Source organism: Diospyros lotus, chromosome 1 (genome assembly GCF_014633365.1).
Source record: "Diospyros lotus cultivar Yz01 chromosome 1, ASM1463336v1, whole genome shotgun sequence".
Classification (NCBI taxonomy): domain Eukaryota; kingdom Viridiplantae; phylum Streptophyta; class Magnoliopsida; order Ericales; family Ebenaceae; genus Diospyros; species Diospyros lotus.
The window spans coordinates 19,417,889-19,440,042 of record NC_068338.1 but is presented as its reverse complement, the minus strand read 5'-3'; the positions used below and the strand labels follow the sequence as shown (position 1 = coordinate 19,440,042).

The 22,154-nt window shown below is 40.0% G+C and overlaps 1 protein-coding gene across 2 annotated transcripts in view; it reads left to right on the top strand.

The window, feature by feature from the left end:
- The window catches only part of LOC127813159 (la-related protein 1A), an 85,607-nt gene that overhangs the window by 11,273 nt on the left and 52,180 nt on the right, over positions 1-22,154 (top strand). The window lies entirely within an intron of this gene.

Below are 22,154 nucleotides of genomic sequence, written 5' to 3'. Positions count from 1 at the left end.
CTCATAGGCAGATCTACTTATCATCTTCTCTCCATTTGCCAGTGTCACTGTCAATGGCTGCATGTTGGTGTTTGTACATCCTAGCTTCTTGGCTGTCTTTTCGTCCAAGAAGCTGTGCGTGCTTCCGCTGTCAATCAGAACCATCAACTTGTGGTTCCTGACCTTTCCTTCCACCCCAATAGTTTTGCTGTTAACCAACCTCGCAAGGCATGTAAAGAGATCTCACCATCTCTTGCTTCTTCCACCGCAATCACTTCTTCTTCCGGAGCTTCATCTATCTCCACTATCTCCTTATCTTCTTATAATATCAGCAATTGCTTCTGGCATTGGTGTTTAGGCACATACTGATCTCCACATTTGTAGCACTGACCTTCCTGCCTTTGCTGTTCCAAAGGTTCTAGATCTGCCTTCCACCGGTTGATTTCTCACTGTTGCAGGTTGGACAACAGTGCCTCTCAGGACTTGGCCAGATTTCATTATCTCTTTACTGCCCCCACGGTTTAGCACCACTTGATTTCCTTGAAAAGAGAACTTCTGCTTCTTCATTAAGGCTTCCACCATCATCTCCTGCAGCCGAACACTTTTCGTAGCCTATTTGACAGACTTTGGCTCAGCATCTTGACTGCTGGCCTCAGCTCATTGTTCAAGCAACTGATAAAACTTTAAATGAAATAGGCCTCACTCAAACTAGATTCAGTGTGATCATGAGGGACTTAATTTCTTTAAACTTCTCTTGATATTGCTGAACAGTCCCTTCCTGTTCCAACTTATTGAATTCTTCCACGGTTCCACCACATCCACTAAATTCCGGTCTCCAAACCTAGCACAAAATTCCTTTACAAAATTTGACCAGCTGCTTTTTGCTTGCGATCTGTTCCAGCCTTAGAACCAGGAGTCCGCCACATCATTTAGGTAGGTTGAAGCCAAAGTAATCTTCTGATACTCTGGAATTTGATATAGAGTGAACAGGTTCTCTCATTGACGAATCCACCACTGTGGATTTTGTCCTTCAAACATCAAGAGGTCCAACTTCCGCACGGGGAAATGAGGATGAGACTGAGCAACCTACATTCCTTGCCTCCTGCCTGTCACTCGTTCCTCAAATATCTCCCCCACAGTAGCAGGTTCCGCTTCCAGATCCAAGGATCCTGCTGCCCTAGGGCCTGGTCTGAGTTCTAGCAGAACTGAACCAGTTCTTTCCCCAGGAGGAAAGACAGGAGAAGGAGATAGATGCACCTGATTTTGCCTCGTGAACATCATCATGAAGCTCTGCATTTGATCTCGGATCTGACTCCCTACGCTCTCTCAAATCTAGCTGGCCACCTCCTCATGCATATGAGAGAACGCATGATCCAACTTTCGTTCTATCACCTCAACAATTGTTCCTACTCACAACTACATGCTCGACATGGCCGCAGTCACCTGTTGAAGCTGTGCCTCCATCTACTTCATTCTTGTTTCGTCGACCATTGCTTCTTGCGTCTAATTGACAGTCGAAGGCCAAGGTTCGAAGCTTTGATACCAAAATTGTTTGGACCTCGAGTTTGACAAAGGAATTCTCCTTGTGAGGAAGAGAATTAGGGTTGAGAGAGAGAAGGAAATAGGGAGGAAAAGAAGAATTGAGGGAGAGACAAAGAACAGAGAGATCAAAGGGAGAGAAATTGAGTGAGAGATAGGTTTGTTTACTATGAATTTCATCGGTGCCATCTCATTCAATTGAGAAGCCTTTTATAGCTCCTCCTTGGCGCCAACTTACAGGTGGTTTCAACTTCCAATAGCAGCTTAAGTGTAACAAATCCTAACTGCTTCCAGTTCTACTTACAACATAGAAAGCCAAAAATACCCCTGATACTATCATGGGGTCCAGACACAAACCTCAATGATATTACCATTTTATACTCTTTTTTGACTCATCTTTAGCCCATGCTTAGGCTTATGAGACTCCCAAAGTTTTCCTTTAATATGGTTGTTATTCAATGTCCCATCAAAGTCAAATACTTAAAATACCCAAATCATCATCAAAATTCATGAAAATTTTACAATTGGCAAACTCATAAAATGACCGTGTAAAATGACAATTTCAAAGGACAACATTTGACCCTTCAAAAAATTATATAAAGTTTATTGTTTGCAGTTTTGCTCCTGCTGTGATACATTTTTATATCTTGGGTATTTAATTGATTAAATCTCCCATCTTTTTCATGCAATTCTTACACCAATGGAAATCTCACTCAATGGGTTACAACATATCCAAAACTCATTTGATTTTATTAAGGTTTGAACTACTTGAATTTGACTCTAAGTTAACTAGTCTCATCGAGTGACTGCATTGCACCGCACAATAGTTATCAAATCAGGCATGTCTTTTTCCACAAAAATTGAACGAAGATTAAACCAAGTTTGCTAGAAACTAGACTTCCTTAATCATCATATGGAATTTTATTGTAATTTAATACATTGTCCACCGTCCATAGCAACATTCTGTTTTAGATTGTTCTGACATTTTTCACGAGAAAGTTTGCAACTAAATGTAGAAAATCATTTTTCAATGATTATTGTGCCAAAAGCTAAGCAACACATCCTAATTTGTAGGAAAAATAGCAAGTGTTATTGAACGTATACTAGGAACCCTGTTTTAAGCCAAAACAGTAAGTGTTAGTGACTGTAGGCATATGCTGATTTTTCATTCCAAATATTCATAAGGTGGTTACTTTACCTATCAACCTTTCAATGGTCTACATATTACTACATAAGGATTCATTACCATACGAGACCCTACCAAAATGAAACCTATGTAGTTTAAAAACTCACAAGAACATAGACTTGCAATATGTAACCAAAACTAATTAAAATGTTCATCCATACCTCATATTCAAATGCCATATTCCTTCATTCAACAATCTTCTATTTGCCATTGGTGTGGAAGCATCTGCAGTTTTATTATAATATGTGTTTGCTGTTTCTGGTTTATGTTCTATGTTTTCAGTTGTTATATGCTTTCTGTTAGTTAATTGGTTATTGTTGTAATGAGGCGGTGCCTCCTTTGGATGTAGTAAGCTGTCTATTTAAACAGCTTATGTACAACAGTTTATGTTACAAGCTCTCTTCGTCTCCCGATCTCTCTAGTATCGTTTCCAGCTTTGTTTAGATCCTAGGGTTACATTTAGAATTGGAAGGTCTGCTCTGACATCTACATATATATATTTATTTTATAGAAAGAAAATGCATTTGGGGGTGAGCTATACATTTATCAAGCATTACATAAACATTTTGACATGTGTTACATTTTCAACACACTTCAAATGCATCAAAATATTCACATATAACGTGCATTTTCTGTAGAATGCCTAACAAACATTTGGATAGCCATTGTCTACATTCTCCACTAGGTATTCAAAGTAGCATTTATGAAGTCAAATCATCATGTCAAATAATGAAAGAAAAGTTTGCTTATACCCCTCACCTTGATAATGTGCTTGAAGAAGACTTGTTTTGCCCCTAGGCTTCTTCCTTTCAAGGCCGCCTTCTCTTAGCCAAGCTTTCTCCCTTCTCTATTCTTTCTTTCTCTATTCTTTTCTCTCAAATCTGACCCTTGAATCTCTTATTTCGGCTTGATTCATCCTGCTCTTCTCAAGAATAGTTGAGTATTTTCAAGAATGGCGGAGATCACCATTCTTCCTCCTTTATATACACTCACAAAACTTGGCTTTCACTCTTCTCCTTGAATTATCTACTTACTAATGGGGTAACAAATTTAAAAGATTTTATATGAAGGACCATATTAGAATTATTAGTATAATTGTGCATATTTTATGTGTGTTTTATTTGTAAATATTAGGCCTTGTAATTAGCCATAGGTTAAGCCCATAGATTAAGGCCTATTTTGTTTATTATAAATAGGAAACTAAGCGAGTCTAATCTCTTAGGTTTTTCTCTCCTAATTATTTTCTCACATGGTATCAATGTCACTGGTGAGAAAAACTCTAAGCTGTCGCTGTGTATTTTTTCCAGCGGTCTCCAAACCCTAAAAAAATCTTCTTTTTTCTCTTTCCTTGCTGCCATTGTCAAGGCCAGAACTCCACTGTCCAGCCACTGGTTGCTAGTGCCGTCTCCACCATAGGCTTTGCTGTCGTCAGATCGACCGACCATCGGAGACCCATTACTGCCGGAGTCGCCATGCGTTGCCTAAGTTTTTTTGGCTAGTTGCCACGCGTCGACGTGTGGGAGCTTGTGCATCACCAGAATCTTGTCATCTTCTCACTAGAACCTTGACGAAGCCTCTTGAATCGGTCCTCGGTGTCCGTTTTCCCAAAAAACCATCTTGATTTGTGTGTATCAATTACCCAACAACTTTTTTTAAACATTGAAGTTTCAGTCTATTCACCTGAACCCCACCATGTCGTCCTTGAGCAATGCCAACTCTATTCTTGGTGCCTCATCTTCATCTCAACCCTTCACCCTTTCCAACATAGGGACCCCTTATCACCTTTGACAAGTTGATAGGGTTTGCCAACTATCTCTCATGGGCAGTCTTTGTCAAGGACAAGAAGACCATCTCACCAAGAAGACAGATGATGTTGACACAGCCAACAAGGCGAAATGGGAACATGTTGATACTCAATTGTGTAATATTTTATGGAATTCCATTGACCAATTTGTTTTGCAGCTCTTTTTGTCTTTGAAACTTGTTATGAGGTTTGGAAAGAAGCCATCGAGTGTTATACCAATGACATTCAGTGTCTCTATACTGTTGTTCACTCTATCAAGAACATCCAGCAGGGTCAATCTATGAAATCCTATCTAGGCTAGATGCATTCTCTCATGCAGGAGTTTGAAGTTTTTCCTCCATACGTTGCTCCCAAAGCCGCTCATGATTCTCAAGATTGAGTTTATTTGGGCTCAAGACCGAGTTTGAGGCTGTCCGCCATCAAATCTTGACTGGATCCAGTAACCCTACTATGAAAGATACATACAAAAGATTACTTAATATAGTTGATAGTTCTTCCTCTATTGGTGCTAGGTACCCCTCCCAAGGCCTTTACTCTTATATCTTAGACTTCAGGTGGTAATCAGGGTCGGTTCGGTAGTCGCTCTTGCCCTCAGTGCAACTTTCGCAAAAAGAAGGGGCATGACAAAGGCAAGTGTTGGAAGAAGCATGGTAGATCAATTGTCCCTCCTACATATCAGACATCCTGGGTGGCTCACGTTGCTTAGAGTGACCCTAGTCCATTATCGGTCCCTTTGACGGTAACCCTGCTTGCTACTGACTATGAGGCTTTCTTGAAATTCCAAGTATCTCAGCAATCTACTAGTAATCCCATGGCTTGTGTTACTCAAAGCCCTTGTATTAGGCCTTGGATTTTGGACTCTAACACCATCGATCACATGTGTGGTAATAAAGATCTTTTCTCTACCCTTACCTTTTTTGAACATTTACCAACAATCACTCTTGCAAATGGCACCAAAATGCCAGTTAAAGGGATAGTGAAAACCTCTCCTACCTCCTCCTTCTCTTTAAATTCTGTCCTTTATGTCCCACATAGTCTTTTTAATTTTCTTTATGTTAGTAAGCTTATTAGAGAACTAGACTGTTTAATAACCTTTACTTTCACTTTTGTTTGTGTGTAGGATTGGGGAACGGGGTGGACGATTGGCATCAAACGTGAGTCACGAGGCCACTATCATCTTGTTGTGCCTAGTTCGCAGGTCGCTTGCACCAATGCAGCTTCCCCAGACCTTCTCTACTCTTGTCTCGGTCATCTCAACCTCTCCAAATTGAAGAAATTAGTTCTTAGTTTGTCGTCATTATCCACTTTTAATTGTGTCATGTTAGCATGGTAAATACGCTTGTAGTTCTTTTTCTAGTCACGTCAATAATAGGGCTAAGACTCCCTTTTCCCTTGTGCACTCTTATGTATGGGGGCCTAGTCGAGTCAACTCTACTCTAGGTTTTTCATATTTCGTTACTTTTATTTATGACTTTTCTCGTTGCACTTGGTTGTTTCTCATGAAGAGTCGGTCCGAATTGTTTTATGCCTTTCAAACATTTATTGCTGAAATATAAACACAGTTTGGAGTTTCTATACGTGCTTTATGTAGTGATAATGTCCCTGAGTACTTTTCCTTTGAATTTACTACTTTCATGACTGCTAATGGCATCTTGCATCAATCTTCCTGTTCTTGCACACCTCAACAAAATGGTGTTGTTGAGTGTAAAAATCGACATCTTATTGAAACTCTATGAACACTACTTTTACATGCCAATTTTCCTGCCAAATTTTGGGGAGATGCTGTTCTTACTATATGTTATCTGATAAATCGCATGCCATCTTCAGTGTTACAGAACAAAATTCCTCATTCTCTTTTGTTCCCTACACAACCACTTTATTCTGTTCCCCTTCGTGTATTTGGATGTATCTGTTTTGTGCATTCTTTTTCACCTGGATAGGATAAACTTGCTGCCAAATCTCTCAAGTGTATCTTTCTCGGCTACTCCCGGTTGCAAAAAGGCTATAAGTCTTACTCTCTTGAGCTGAACCGCTATCTTATGTCACATTTTTTGAACAACAGTCTTTTTCTCGGTTGCTCAGCCCGATTCGCAGAGTCTTGACCAAGTGTTGCCTATTCCTTTTTCTTTTTTTCTGCTGCCCTCTTTGGGTTTGTCTGTCTGCTCCTCTGTGGAACCCCCACTACCATCTTCGAGTCTGCATTCCATAGATCCTCCACTTCTTACATATCATTGTCGTCCTTAGCCGGCTGCCGGTGCTAGCATTCCTCTCGAACAAAACTCTTTTGACTCACTCTCTCCGTCAGTGGTTCCTTTTGCCACGGATCTTAAGCCAGATAGCCTTCCTGTTGCTTTCCGCAAAGGTACACGGTCTACTCGTAATCCACACTCGCTTTATAACTTTTCGTGCTATAACCGTTTGTCACTTGTTTATAGTGCCTTTGTTTCGAGTCTTTCCTTTGTTTTTGTTCCTTAAATTACAGGTGAAGCCATGCCGCATCTTGGTTGGCGTCAAACTATGTTGGATGAGATTGCAGCCTTACATTCAAATGGTACTTGAGATTTGGTGCCTTTACCACTAGGAAAGATTCTTGTTGGTTTTCGATGGATGTTCACCCCTAAAGTGGGCCCTTTTGGACATGTGGATTGTCTTAAGGCTCATTTGGTTATGGGCTGGATTACAGTGATACTTTTTCTCCTGTTGTTAAGATGGCCTTTGATCGCCTATTTCTTTCTATGGCTGCCATGCATCATTCACCGCTCTATCAGCTAGATATTAAAAATGCCTTTCTTCGTGGTGATTTGTAGGATGAGGTTTATATGGAGCAACTACTTGGTTTTGTTGCTCAGGGGGAGTTCAATGTAGTCTGCAAACTCAAGAAACTCAAGAAGTTTCTCTATGGTCTAAAACAATCTCCATGAGCGTGGTTCGGTAGGTTTAACACTGTGGTTTAAGCATTTGGTCTGACCCGAAGTGAAGTTGATCATTTGGTTTTCTATCGACACTCTTCTTCTTTATGCATCTACATTGTTGTTTATATGGATGAAATTGTTATCACATGAAGTGATCAGGTTGGCATATAGAAGCTGAAGGAACATCTACATCAACACTTTCAGACCAAAGACTTAGGCAGACTCTGATATTTCTTGAGTATTGAAGTTGCACAATCAAAAGATGGTATCTCAATCTCTTAGATGAAGTATGCACTTGACATCTTAGAAGAGACTGGTATGGTGAACTGCAAACTGGTTGACACTCCAATGGACCCAAATGTCAAACTCCTGCTGGGACAAGGGGAGCTCTTTTCAGATCTTGGAAGGTATTGAAGATTGGTAGGGAAACTTATCCTAACATTGCTTTTGCTGTGAATGTAATTACTCAGTCTCTCAATTCTCTATGCGATTCTCATTGGGATGTTGCTATCCGAATTCTAAGATACATCAAAAGAGCACCAAGTAAATGTCTACTTTATGAGTATAAGGGACACATATATTTGTTGTTATGCAGATGTAGATTGGGCATGATCTCCTTTTGATTGTAGGTTAACCTTTGGGTTTTGTGTTTTTGTGGGAGGAAATCTAGTTTTTTGGAAAAGTAAGAAACAAAATGTAGTAGCTAGTGTTAAAGCACTTTGTATTCAATAGTTTATATTGTAGCTTGGTAGCTTGCTGTGTGTTTTACTTTAAGTTGCCTTAGCGTGTTTATTAGTGTGTTGCTGTAAAGCTTTAGCTGTTCTCTATATAAACAGCAAAGTTATCTGTTTGTTTATTCATTAATTCATTTTGAAATCTAAATTACGAAGTTAGTTCAATTTTCTCTTCTCTTGTTCGCTTATCTCTTCTCTCTTTAGTTGATCTCCTCTTCTAGGGTTTATGATATTTTACATGGTATTAGAGCCTTTGACGTAAGTCATGGCGTCCGATTCAAATCACTGTACCTCTTCTTCGATTCCTCCTTGTTTGTCTTTCTCTCTTTCCTCGGCTTCACATACTGGCTTTGGTGTAGTTGCGAAAGCCTTGAACTACGTACCAATCAAGCTCGATAACGGGAACTATATTTTTTGGAAAGCTCAAGTTCTAGCTACTATTCGAGCGTTTGATCTGATTCAATTTCTAAACAATTCGACACCTCCTCCAAAGTTTATTATGGATCCAGATAGTGGTGATGCTGAAGCTACGAAGTTGAATGATGACTATATGGATTGGCTGCGGTCAAACCAGCTTCTTCTTGGTTGGCTTTTCTCGACCATTGATAAAGATGTCCTGGCGTAGGTGATTCATTGTGAATCATCTGCTGAGGTATGGTCTACCTTGGAGAAACTTTATTCTAGACAAATTGTTGCAAAATCTTTTCAATTAAAGCAACAATTGCGTTCAGTCAAGGAGGAGTCTCTATTTGTTAATGACTACATTTTAAAGATCAAAACGATCGGTCATGCGCCCATAGGAGAACCTTTTCCTGATAAGGAGCTATTATTAGCTATTTTAAATGGATTAGATCATGACTATGAGACTGTTGTTAGCCTTATAACATACCAGATGGATGAAATAGATTTAGAAAAGGTGCAATATCTTCTATTAATGCATGAACAACGGTTAGTCACACAGAATGTGCCACATTTGACAACTGCTTTTGATTCAGCTATGTCATCTTCAATGTCTGTTAATGTTGCTTCTTATTCAGCACAAAATGGAAATGGAAATGGAAATGGATCTGTTCCGAATACAAGAGGGGGTTATAATAATCGAGGTGGTCAATTTGGTACTAGAGAAGGTAGAGGGAGAGGTAGATCGAATGGCAAAAGAATCTATTGTCAGCTTTGTGGCAAACCAGGACATTTTGTGGATAAGTGCTACCACAGATTTGATAAGAATTTTTATTGGAATTCTGGTTCTAATTTTGGAAGAGAAAATTTAGGTGGTCCAACTAATTTTTGTGATTCTCAGGCATACCTAGCTTTTGTTCGGGACTCTAGCGAAGGCTACATGACTAATTTAGGTTCATATCGTGGCAATGCTCATGGCACTATCCCTCAGCCATCTGAACCTTCATTCTTGCCTTATGATTAGTTTGATCCTGCATGGTTTGTGGATTCTGGTGCTACAAACCACATTATCTCCAATGTTCACAATCTGTCCAATCATTCACCCTATCATGGCAGTGATAAAGTTACAATTGGTAATGGTAAGTCTTTACCTATCTCAGCTATTGGTGCTACACAACTTTCCTTTGTCTTATCTCCTCAATCTTTTGTTTCTTTATCTCATGTTCTTCATGTTCCTCACATGAAGAAAAATCTGATTAGTGTTTCTCAATTAACTCGAGATAATAATGTTGTTACTGAATTTGATTCCAATTTATGCGTTGTCAAGGACAAGGATTCCAAACAGGTGCTACTTCAAGGCCATCTTAGGAATGGACTCTACCAGCTGAATTCAGCTTTTGTTCCAGCTGCGATCAGTCCCTCTATTCATTCTATTGAGCCTATTAATGCTGTTCCATCTACTTCTTTTTCTACATATAGAAAGCAATACAATAATGTCTGTAATAATCAGCACTCATTCTGTCATGAGTTGCCGCATCATTGTTTCAGTATAGTTCACACTAGTTTTGATGTTTGTAAATAATGGCATCCTTGTTTAGGGCATCCATCAACTACTGTACTGCAGCTTATATTGAATAAAATCCAAGTTCCTTTTTCTCCTATTCCTTTTTGTGATTCCTGCAAGCTTGGAAAATTAAGTTAGCTGCCATTTAATCATTCTGAGATTAAAGCAACTAAACCTTTAGAACTTGTCTATTTCGATTTATGGGGGCCTTCCCCTGTTCTTTCCATTGAGGGTTATAGATACTATATCATCTTTGTGGATGCGTATACCCGATATACTTGGTTATATCATTTGAAACTCAAATCAGATGCTCTACCCACCTTTATAGCCTTTCATAAATTTGTTGAACTGCAATATCACCACAAATTCAAAACTTTACAAATTGACAATGGGGGAGAGTTTAAGGCCTTTTTGCCTTATCTTAGAAGCTTTGGTATTCAAGCTCGGTTTTCATGTCCCTACACACATCAACAAAATGGTGTGGCCGAGAGAAAACATCGACATATAGCTGAAATGGGGTTAACTCTATTAGCTCATTCTCATATGCCTCTTAAGTATTGGATGGAAGCTTTTCAAACTGTAGTTCATGTCATAAATTTGCTGCCAGCGTCACTTATTAAATTTTCTAGTCCATTTCAGTTGTTGTTTGAGAAACCTCCCAACTATTTGCTTTTGCAACCATTTGGTTGTGCTTGTTTTCCTTTTCTTAGACCCTATAACAAGCAGAAATTTGCTTTTCATACTTCCAAATGTGTGTTTCTGGGATATAGTCATTCTTAAGCGGGGTATAAATGTTTGCATCCATTCGGAAGGATCTATGTATCAAAGCATGTTCATTTTAATCCTAATGATTTTCCCTATCCCTCATTGTTTATTTCTCCTTCTTTTTCATCATCTACTACAAATGTTGGGTTATCTACTTCTCATTTTCAGTCTCTTCCTTCCTATTCCAAATTGTCTAAAGTAGAACCTGTCTTACCTCATTCCTTGTCAAACTCAGTGGTTTGTTCGCAAGCTTCAGTAACTTCTCCTGCTATCACTTCTCTTTGTGAACAATCATTTGTTCCCTCTATTCAGCCGGTTTCAATTCCCAAATTCAAACCACCTGTTGCTTCTTCTATACATCCTATGATGACCCGCTCTAAAACTCAAAGACTTGTTATTGCCTCCCCTCATGCCTTAGTGAATTGCCTAGAACCTTATTCAGTTTATGAGGCTTTGCTAGATTCTCAATGGTTGCAGGCTATGCAAGAAGAATTTGCAGCATTGCAGAGAAATAAAACTTGGGATCTGGTTCCCTTTTCAGAAGATATGAACATCATTGGTAGTAAATGGGTTTTTAGGGTCAAATATAAGTCAGATGGTTTTGTTCTTAAGTATAAAGCAAGGCTGGTTGCTAAGGGTTTTCTACAAACACCTGGTGTGGATTATGCTGAGACCTTTAGTCCTGTTGTAAAGGCTTCAACAATTAGAGTATTGTTTTCATTAGCAGTCATCTTTGGTTGGGATATACAACAAGTTGATATTAATAATGTTTTTCTAAATGGTGACTTGGAAGAGACTGTTTACATGACTCAACTTGAGGGTTTTGTGAATTCTAGATATCCCTCTCATGTTTGCAAATTAAAGAAATCCCTCTGTTGAAAACAGCAAGAGAGCAGCGAGAATAAACCTTAGATTGGAAAAGTCGGAAGAAACCGTACTTCCTCAATAATCTATTGAATACTCCATGAGGAGTTTAAATAAACAAGAGATCCTAAAATCTAGGAATTTAAATACAAACAAAAAACTATTTAAAAATACAACAACATAGATATAACTAATCTCCTAATTTTTAGAGGAGTAGATAAGATTCTATCTCCTCCTAGAATTTAGGAAAGATGGAGCTTTATCTCAATCATAGATTATCTTTGAATATTTCAACACTCCCCCTCAAGCTGGGGAATGGATATTTATCATTCCAAGCTTGCATATCAGATTCTCAAACCTCTTTGCTGCCAAACCTTTTGTGAATATATTAGCTACCTGTTCCTCAGATGAAACATGAGGAATATTGATTATTCCTGCATCCAATTTTTCTTTGATAAAGTGTCAGTCTATTTCAATGTGCTTTGTCCTGTCATGTTGAACTGGATTATGAGCAATACTTATAGCAGATTTGTTATCACAAGACAACTCAATTGCTCCTTGAGTTTTTATTTTCAAGTCTTCTAGGATAATTTTTAGCCACAACAATTCACATATCCCAAGGGCCATAGCCCTAAATTCTGATTCTGCACTTGATTTAGCCACAATGCTCTGTTTCTTACTCCGCCAGGACACTAGATTACCGCCTAGGAATTCGCAATATCCTGTGGTTGATATTCTATTATTGATAGATCCTGCATAATCAGCATCTGTAAAGCCTTTAACATCTAATTTCTTTCCTTTTCTGAACAATAGACCCCTACCTGGATTAGTTTTGAGATATCCAAGTATCTTCCTTATAGCTTGCATATGCTCTTCAGTTGGGTTATGCATGAATTGGCTCACAAGACTAATAGCAAATGTAATATTAGGTCTAGTATGTGAGAGATATATCAACCGGCCCACTAGCCTTTGATATCTTCCTTTGTCAATTGGTTGGCTGTCAGGATTCTGCCATAGTTTTCCATTAGGTTCTACTGGGACACTAGATCCCTTGCCTCCTGTAAGCCCTGTTTCAGTAAGTAAATCCAAAACATATTTACGTTGAGATTGAAAGATACCATCCTTAGAGTAGGTCACTTAAATGCCCAGGAAATATCTGAGAATATCAAGATCCTTGATTTCAAATTCGTGGGCTAGGTTTCTTTTTAGCAGCATTTGTTCTTCCTCATCATCTCATGTCACAATTATGTCATCCACATATACTAACAAAGCTGTAATCTTCCCTTCCCCTGAATGTTTCATGAAGAGTGTATGATCACCTCGGCTTTGATTATATCCCATAGTCTTCATGGCTCTAGAGAACCTCCCAAACCAAGCTCTAGGGGACTGTTTGAGTCCATAGAGAGCTTTCTTGAGCCTGCATACTTTTCCTTTTTCTGTTTCTTGAAATCCCGGAGGCAACTCCATGAAAACTTCCTCTTCTAGGTCTCCATGTAAAAAGGCGTTTTTAACATCAAATTGTTGTAGTGTCCATCCAAAAAATGCTGCTAAAGAGATTAGAATTCTTACTGTTGCCATCTTAGTCACTGGTGCAAATGTTTCAAAATAGTCTATGCCATAGGATTAGGTATATCTTTTGGCTACTAATCTTGCCTTGTACCTGTCCAATGTTCCATCAGCTTTGTATTTTACATTGAATACTCATCTGCAGCCTATTGGCACAACTCCTCTTGGTCTTGTTACTATCTCCCAAGTCTGATTTTTCTTTAAGTCTCTCATTTCTTCCATCATGGCTTGCTTCCAATTCTGATCTCTTAGGGCCTCTTCTACTGAATTAGGAATGACAATTGAATCCAAAGATGCTAGGAACCCTTTGTGTTTGTGAGACAGCCGATGGTAGGATAAGAAATTAGTTAAGGGATGTTGGGTACAACTTCTAACACCCTTCCTAACAGTAATAGGTAGATCTAAATCATCATAACTTGGATTAGGAGGATTAGAGCAGTCTGAAATTGAGAGCTAATCATTTTCTGCAATAGAAGGTTGTATAAATTCCTTACCTTGACTAGGATCAGACAATGGTGCTTGCTGGGAGTCCAGAGTAGGCTGTCTTCTTCTTTTGAAAACATAGGGAGATCCCTTGAACCGACCTGAGGGCTGTTGGCTAGACTGAACAGCGTGAGAAGGAGGGGGAACCATATTCTCATTGTTATTATTTGGCTGAGATTGAGAAGAAGGGATCGGAGAGATAGGTAGCTGAGATAGAGCTTGAAAGACATCTTCCCCAACCCCAACAGTCTGGTCACCATCTAAACACTCCCCCTGGCGACCAGTTTGATGTGAAGGAAAGAAAGGTTGGGTTTCAACAAATGTAACATCCTTGGAAATGTAAAATTTCTTTGTAGTGGGATGATAACATTTATATCCTTTTTGGGTAGGAGAATATCCTAGGAAAACACACTTTAAGGCCCTAGGATCAAGTTTGTCTTTGTTTTGTTTGGGAATATGAACAAAAGAAACACACCCAAAGACCTTTAGTGGAAGAGGAGAATGTAGATTGAGGTCTGGAAAATAGATAGATAGGAGCTGGAATGGAGATTGATTATCTAAGGTTTTTGAGGGTACTCGATTTATTAAATAGGCTGTTGTAAGAGTAGCTTCCCCCCAGAAATTTTTAGGCACTTTATGATGATGGAGGAGACTTCGAGCAACATTAAGAAGGTGTCTCATCTTCCGTTCCGCAACTCCATTTTGTTGTGGAGTATGGACACACGAAGATTCATGAATTATCCCTTCTTGTTGAAAGAATTGGTGCAAGTGATTATTAACATAATCCTTTGCATTATCAGTTCAGAATTTCTGAATTGTGCAATTGAATTGAGTGGAGATTAGCTTGCAAAAATATGGCAAAATGGTGCTCATTGCAGCCTTATCTTTTAATAAGAAAATCCAAGTTATTCGAGTACAATCATCAGTGAATGAAATAAATCATTGGGCCCCCGAACAATTTGGTATTTTAGAGGGTCCCCATAGATCGGAATGAACCAAAAAGAAAGGTTTAGATGACTTCTTATTGCTAGATGGATAGGACACTTGATGATGCTTGGAAATAGCACATACCTCACACTAAAATTTACTAAGATCTAGGGACTGAAATAAGGAAGGAAACATGGTTTTTAGAAGAGGAAACGGAGGGTGACCAAGTCGGTAATGTTGCAGCCAAGCATGAGCAGTAGAATTAGAAGTGAACTGAGAGAATCCAGCAGCCTTAAAGGATTGGTTTTCAATCAAAGGATAGCCTCTCTTTTTCTCCAGACAGTACAGCCCATGCTGTTCCCTAGCTGCACCAATCATCTTCCTTGTCTTCAAGGCCTGAAATTCACACACATTAGGAGAGAAATTGGCACGGCAGTGTAGATCATCAGTAAGTTTATGAATGGACACAAGATTGGTAGATAAATTGGGCACATGTAGGACCTATTTAAGGGTAATACTTGGGCTGAGGGTGATTGTTCCTTGACCTTTAATGGAGACCGAAGTTCCATTAGCAATGGTAATCCGTTTGGAGGTAACAATAGGTTCATAAGTGTCAAAAAACAATGGATTAGGGGTCATGTGATCAGTGGCTCCTGAATCTAGGATCCAAATGTCATTCTTATCAGTTTTAAAGGCATTAAGAGATACCAAATGTACATAATTACCTTGTTGGGCGAAAGTGCAGTTTCCATCATTGATAGTCTTAAGAAGAGCCTTAAGTTTGTTAATTTCCTCACCATCAAGTTGTGCAATCTCAGTACCTGGAGCTAATTCTGCCTTACTCATTGTTCCTCCTCTTTCGTTTTCATTGGATGATATGTAGGCCTGTTTTGGTGCTGTCGTATTTTTAAAACCGCCCATCTTTTTCAACATAGCCTCCTTACCATGAAGTTTGAAGCAATAATCTTGAGTATGCCTAGGCTTGTTGCAAAAACTACACCAAAGCCCTTCACGATTTTTGTTTGCCTCTGTTTTTCCCATCTTAAAACGTGTTCCATCCTTCTTTGTGGCAGTCATGGCTGATCTTTCTGTTCCTCCATCACTGAGCATAACTCCCCTTCGGTTTTCTTCACTTCTTACCACAACGAAAACTTCATTCAGGGAGGGTAGCTTCTCCCTCCCAAGGATTTGAATCCTTACTTGATCAAACTCAGTATTTAACTCAGCAAGAAATTCAACAATCCTATCTCTCTCAATAATCTGGCTAGGAGTGGCTGCATCATTGCTGCATATCATCTTTATCTCCTGATATTGATCTAGCTCTAACCAAAGCCCATTCATCTTGTTAAAATACTTGGTAACTGTTAGAGATGCTTGTCGAGTACTCTTAATCTTTGTTTTGATATCAAAGATTGCTGATGTTTTTACAAAAGGGCTCTCTCAGGCTCGTTTTCAGTTTTTGTGTAATAAACTTGGCTTAAAATTTTCTCCAGTGCACAAGGGTGGCAGTTTAGAAGAGTCCTCATTGAGGGGGAATGTTAAAACATCTTGTGGGCAGCTTATGGTTCAGGAGAGTTCTAATTGAGGGGGAATATTAAAGCACTTTGTATTCAGTAGTTTGTATTGTAGCTTGGTAGCTTGCTGTGTGTTTTACTTTAAGTTGCCTTAGCGCGTTTATTAGTGTGTTGCTGTAAAGCTTTAGCTGTTCTCTATATAAACAACAAAGCTATCAGTTTGTTTATTCATTGATTCATTTTGAAATCTGAATTACGAAGTGAGTTCAATTTTCTCTTCTCTTGTTCGCTTATCTCTTCTCTCTTTAATCGATCTCCTTTTCTAGGGTTTCTGATATTTTACAGCTAGATCTAGTGCATAGGCAGAGTATCGGGATATGGCTAATGCAGCTTGTGAGCTCGTATAGTTTAAGTAACTCCTGAAGGAACTCAAGTTTTGTGAAGTGTCCCCTATGAATTTTGTTTGTGATAATCAGGTTGCCTTGGACATTGCTTCTAATCTAGTGTTCTATGAACGGACTGAGCATATTGAAATCCACTGTCATTTTATTAGAGAGAAGTTGATTGAAGGTATTATTGTAACATAGTTTGTTAACTCTAATGATCAATTTGCAGATATCTTCACCAAGTCTCTGAAGGGTCATTGAGTATAATATATTTGTAACAAGTTTGGTGTATATGATATCTATGCTCTACCTTGAGGGGGAGTATTATAATTATTAGTATAATTGTACATATTATGTGTGTTTTATTTGTAAATATTAGACCTTGTAATTAGTCATAGGTTAAGTCTATAGATTAAGACCCATTATGTCTATTATAAATAGTAAGTTACGAGAGTCTAATCTCTTAGGTTTTTTTTTTCTAATTATTTTCTGACAAACCATTCTGTTTTAGTGAAACTACCCCCTTTAATTTGAATTAAATCTATTTTTAAGGGGGAAAGGTCACATGGGGAAGGGGTTGCCTGAATGCCCCCCAAATGACAAATCTTGGGGAAGGGACCCAATAGTTCCTTTCTTGCCTGACAACTAGGCTCTTGAGCTAGCAGTGTGCTATTGCAGGCTTGGCCCGACCAAGACAAGTGTTAGCTGGCCAGGCATTTAATGCTTGTCCAGCCAATGGCTTGGCCATATGCCAGGCTATAGGTACAAACATATTATATTTTTTTCCTAAATTTTCATGTATATACATCTATATGCGTGTATATATATTTCTATATGCCTAGTCATTTAACCTTTACCTTGGTTAAATTTCACTATTACCCCCACTTAATTTAATTTACACTTAATCCACTAAGTTGGATTTGTTGAGTTATATGGTTATAGTCTAGGGTTAATCCTATGATAGAGCTCATGGCCCATTGTATTTGTATATATATATAGGTGTATAGTCTATGAATTTAATTAAGTAGTTTTATACATATTAAAAGTTAGGGTTTACTTCCTAAGCTTCACATGGTATCAGAACTAAAATACAAACCCTAGCAGCCACCATACAAACCCTAGCCGCCATTGCCGCCGCCGCCCACATCACCGACAAACACCGTCGGTCGCATCGCCACCGACCGTCGGAGCCTACCGTGCCATCGTCGTCGCCGCCCACTGCGTTTCTATCGCGCGCGCGCTATTGGTCAGCCATGGGTCTTCACCGTCCGGCCACTGATCACGCACACCACCACCGCCGTTGCGTTTGTCAGCCTCCGATCTATTGACCCCCGGAGGATCGTGTCGTTGCCTCCGCCACGCGCCGCCTCTCTCGCACTGTTCATGGAGATGTTTTTGCTTCGATCTCTCTCACCAGTGCTCTGATTGCAATGCCGTCTTCACCATTGGACTTGCCTCCTTCAGTCCATCCCAGTCCCGGTGGTTTCGTCGCCATCCGCTGCCATCTGCGGTCGCCGGTCACCAGCATCTGCCATCTGCCGTCGCTCCAGCACACTTGTTCTCTATGCTGGATCATCCAACCTTTATTTTTTGGCTTATTTAACCGTTTTGTTTCAGATCTGTTGATCTTGTAGGGCTCCCTTTTATCCGACATGGCTAGTATTAGTAAATCCGGCTCATTTTCTTGTATTTTGTCTCCCTCTCCAACCATTGCTATTGAGAAGTTGATGGGTAGTTCCAATTATATCTCTTGGTCCAAGGCGGTTGAACTATGGTGTATGGGTCAAGGCTTACAGGATCATTTAACTACCAAGGCCAAGAATGTGACCACAAACAAACTTGAGTGGCAGAGAGCTGATGCTCTGTTGTGCAGTCTCTTGTGGCAGTCAATTGATCCCTCTCTTCATCCTATCTATACTAACTATACCACGTGCTGTGAATTGTGAGCTCAGGCCAAGGCTTTATACACTAATGACATTCAACGCCTGTATTCAGTGGTGTCTAATCTGCTCAGTTTACGACAACAGGGTTTGACTCTTCCTGATTTTCTTAGTCGGATGGCCTCTATTAAAGCTAAATTTAACTCTTTGTTACCTGCTGGTAAGACTGCTATGGAGGATCTAGCTCAGCGGGATAAGTTCTTCATGGTGTGCACTCTTGCTGCCATTGGTCCTGAGCTTGCTCCTGTTCGTGATCAGATTTTTGCTAGTCCTACTGTACCTACTATGGATAAAGTGTATTCTCGTCTTCTTCGGGTTTCATCTGTTCCTACGGTGCCTCCTTATTCTGCAGGTGATCATTTAGTCATGGCTTCACAGGTTCAGAGTAGTGGCGAACAGGGAGGAGATCGTGGTAATCGGGGCAAACGCCCCAAGTGTAACTATTGTCACAAGTGGGGGCATACTAAGGAACAGTGTTATACGTTGCATGGCCGCCCTCCTCGTGTTAATGTTGCTCATGCTGAGGTTCTCGATCTGAGTCCTTTGATGGTCATCCACCGCAATATGTCCTTCTCACTGGGGCTGACTATGATGAGTATCTCAAGTATAAGACGTCCCAGTAAACCTCATCCATAGTTGCTTCTGTCGCCCACTCTGGTGATTCCACTGCCTGTCTCGCTCAGTCATCCTCTTTGGGACCATGGGTCCTGGACTCAGGTGCTTATAACCATAGCTCTGGTAATCCCCACTTGTTATCTCATTTTACTAATTCTATTTCTTTACCTTCTGTAACATTAGCCAATGGGTCCAAAGCGGTTGCTAAAGCTATTGGCACTGCCAAACCCTTACATTCTCTGCCTTTAGATTCTGTCCTTTATCTTCCTCATTGTTTCTTTAATCTTGTCTCTGTTAGTAAACTTACGCGTGCCTTAAATTGTTCTATCACCTTTGATGATCATTCTGTTATTATCTAGGATCGTGGTACAGGACAGATGATTGGCGTCAGATGTGAGTCGTAGGGTCTCTATCATCTCAACCTTCCTACATCGCCTATTGCTTGCTCGGTGACTGAGTCTCCTGCTCTTCTCCACAATTGTTTGGGACATCCTAGGTTGGCTAAGTTTCAGAGGATGATCCCCAGTTTATCTAGTTTGTCGTCTTTTCATTGTGAGTCTTGTCACCTTGGAAAACAGTCTCGCACTTCTTTTCCAAAGCGTGTCAATAATCGGGCTGTGTCCCCGTTCGCTTTAGTTCATTCCGATGTCTGGGGTCCTAGTTGTGTCGTGTTTGTTTTGGGTTTTCAATATTTTGTAACGTTTATCGACGATTATTCTCGTTGCACATGGTTATATTTAATGAAAAATCGTTCTGAGTTATTCTCAATTTTTGAATCATTTTGTATTGAAATCAAAACGCAATTTCATACCTCTGTCCAAGTATTGCGCAGTGACAATACCCCTGAATATTTTTCTATTCCCTTTATTACCTTTATGTCTTCTCAGGGGATCTTGCATCAGTCGTCTTGTGCATATACACCACAACAGAATGGGGTTGCTGAGCGTAAAAACAGACATTTGATTGAAACTGCTTGTACTCTTATTCTACATCATCATGTCCCCTTTCGCTTTTGGGTTGAAGCTGTCCTTGTTGCTTGCTATCTCATTAACAGGATGCCCTCATTGGTTCTTCAGCACCAGATTCCTCACTCTCTCTTGTTTCCTAATCAACCATTATATATTCTTCCTCCACGAGTCCTTGGTTGCACCTGTTTTGTCCATAATCTGTCTCCTAGTCAAGATAAATTGTCTGCTCGGTCCATCAAGTGCATTTTTCTTGGTTACTCTCGCCTTCAGAAGGGTTATCGGTGTTATTCTCTTGACACCCGCCGCTATTTTCTTTCGGCGGACGTTACCTTCTTTGAGTCGTCTCCTTTCTACTCTTCGCCTCATTCCGGGTGTCAACCCATTTCTGAGGCCATCCCTCTTCCCGCGAGTCCTGCTCCTATTCTCCCTGTTCCTTCTTCTACCCCATTGCAGGTTTATCATCGGCGTCATCAGCCTCGGTCTCCTCCCGATGGAGATGTTGTTCCTGCGCCTTCTCCCGCATCTCCTACTACTTCAGCGACTCTTGCTGCCTCATATCTTGCTCCAGTCTCTCCACCTGCCGCGGTCTTTCCTTCTGAGAATATGCTTCCTATTGCCCTTCGGAAAGGTACCCGTTCTTCTCGCAATCCTCACCCCATTTATAATTTTCTTAGCTATCACCGTCTCTCGTCTCCTTTTTGTGCTTTTGTGTCTTTTTTATCCTCTGTTTCAGTACCTAAGATTGTTAGTGAGGCACTTTCTGATCTGGGGTGACGATAAGCAATGGTGGATGAGATGATTACTTTGCATTCCAATCGTATTTGGGATTTGATTCCTTTACTCTCAGGGAAATCTCTTGTCGACTGTCGGTGGATCTATACTGTCAAGGTGGGTCTTGATGGGCAGGTTGATCGCCTCAATGCTCGTTTGGTTGCCAAAGGGTATATTCAGGTTTATGGCCTTGACTATGGTGACACTTTTTCCCTGTTGCTAAGATGTCCTCTGTGCGTCTGTTTCTCTCTATAGCAGCTATGCGCCGCTGGCCGTTGTATCAACTGGACATTAAGAATGCCTTCTTACATGGTGAGCTTCAGGAGGAGATTTATATGGAGCAACCTCTTGGGTTTGTTGCTCAGGGGGAGTCTGGGCAGGTTTGTAAACTCCGTCGCTCACTATATGGGTTGAAGCAATCTCCTCGAGCCTAGTTTGGTCGTTTCAGTGCTGTCATTCAAGACTTTGGTATGACTCGTAGTGAGTCTGATCATTCGATTTTTTATAAACACACATCACAAGGGAGGTGTATATACTTGGTTGTCTATGCAGATGATATTGTTATTACTGGTGATGATCAAGATGTTATTATTCAGTTGAAGAAACATCTTTTCCATCATTTTGACACTAAGGACTTGGGGTTACTTAAATACTTTCTTAGCATAGAAGTTGCTCAGTCCAGTTCTGGTATTGTTATCTCTCAACGGAAGTATGTGTTAGATATTCTGGAAGAAACTGGGATGCTTGATTGTAAACCTATAGATTCTCCTATGGACCCTAATGTAAAGCTCTTACCAGGATAGGGGGAGCCTCTTGCTGATCCTGGAAGATACTGCAGACTAGTCGAAAAACTTAATTATCTCACTATCACTCGCCCATATATTTCTTTCTCAGTCAGTGTTGTCAGTCAGTTTTTACAGTCTCCTTGTGATAACCATTGGGATGCGGTAGTCCGGATTCTCAGGTATATTAAGGGAGCTCTAGGTAGAGGATTATTGTATGAGGACATAGGTCATACTCAAGTAGTCAGATATTCTGATGCTGATTGGGCAGGTTCTCTTTCTGATAGACGATCTATTTCAGGATATTGTGTTCTGGTTGGAGGAAACCTAGTATCTTGAAAAAGTAAGAAGCATGAGGTTGTTGCTTGGTTGAGTGCTGAAGCATAATATCGTGCTATGGCCTTGGCAATGTGTGAATTTATCTGGTTAAAACAATTGCTTCAGGAGCTCAAGTTT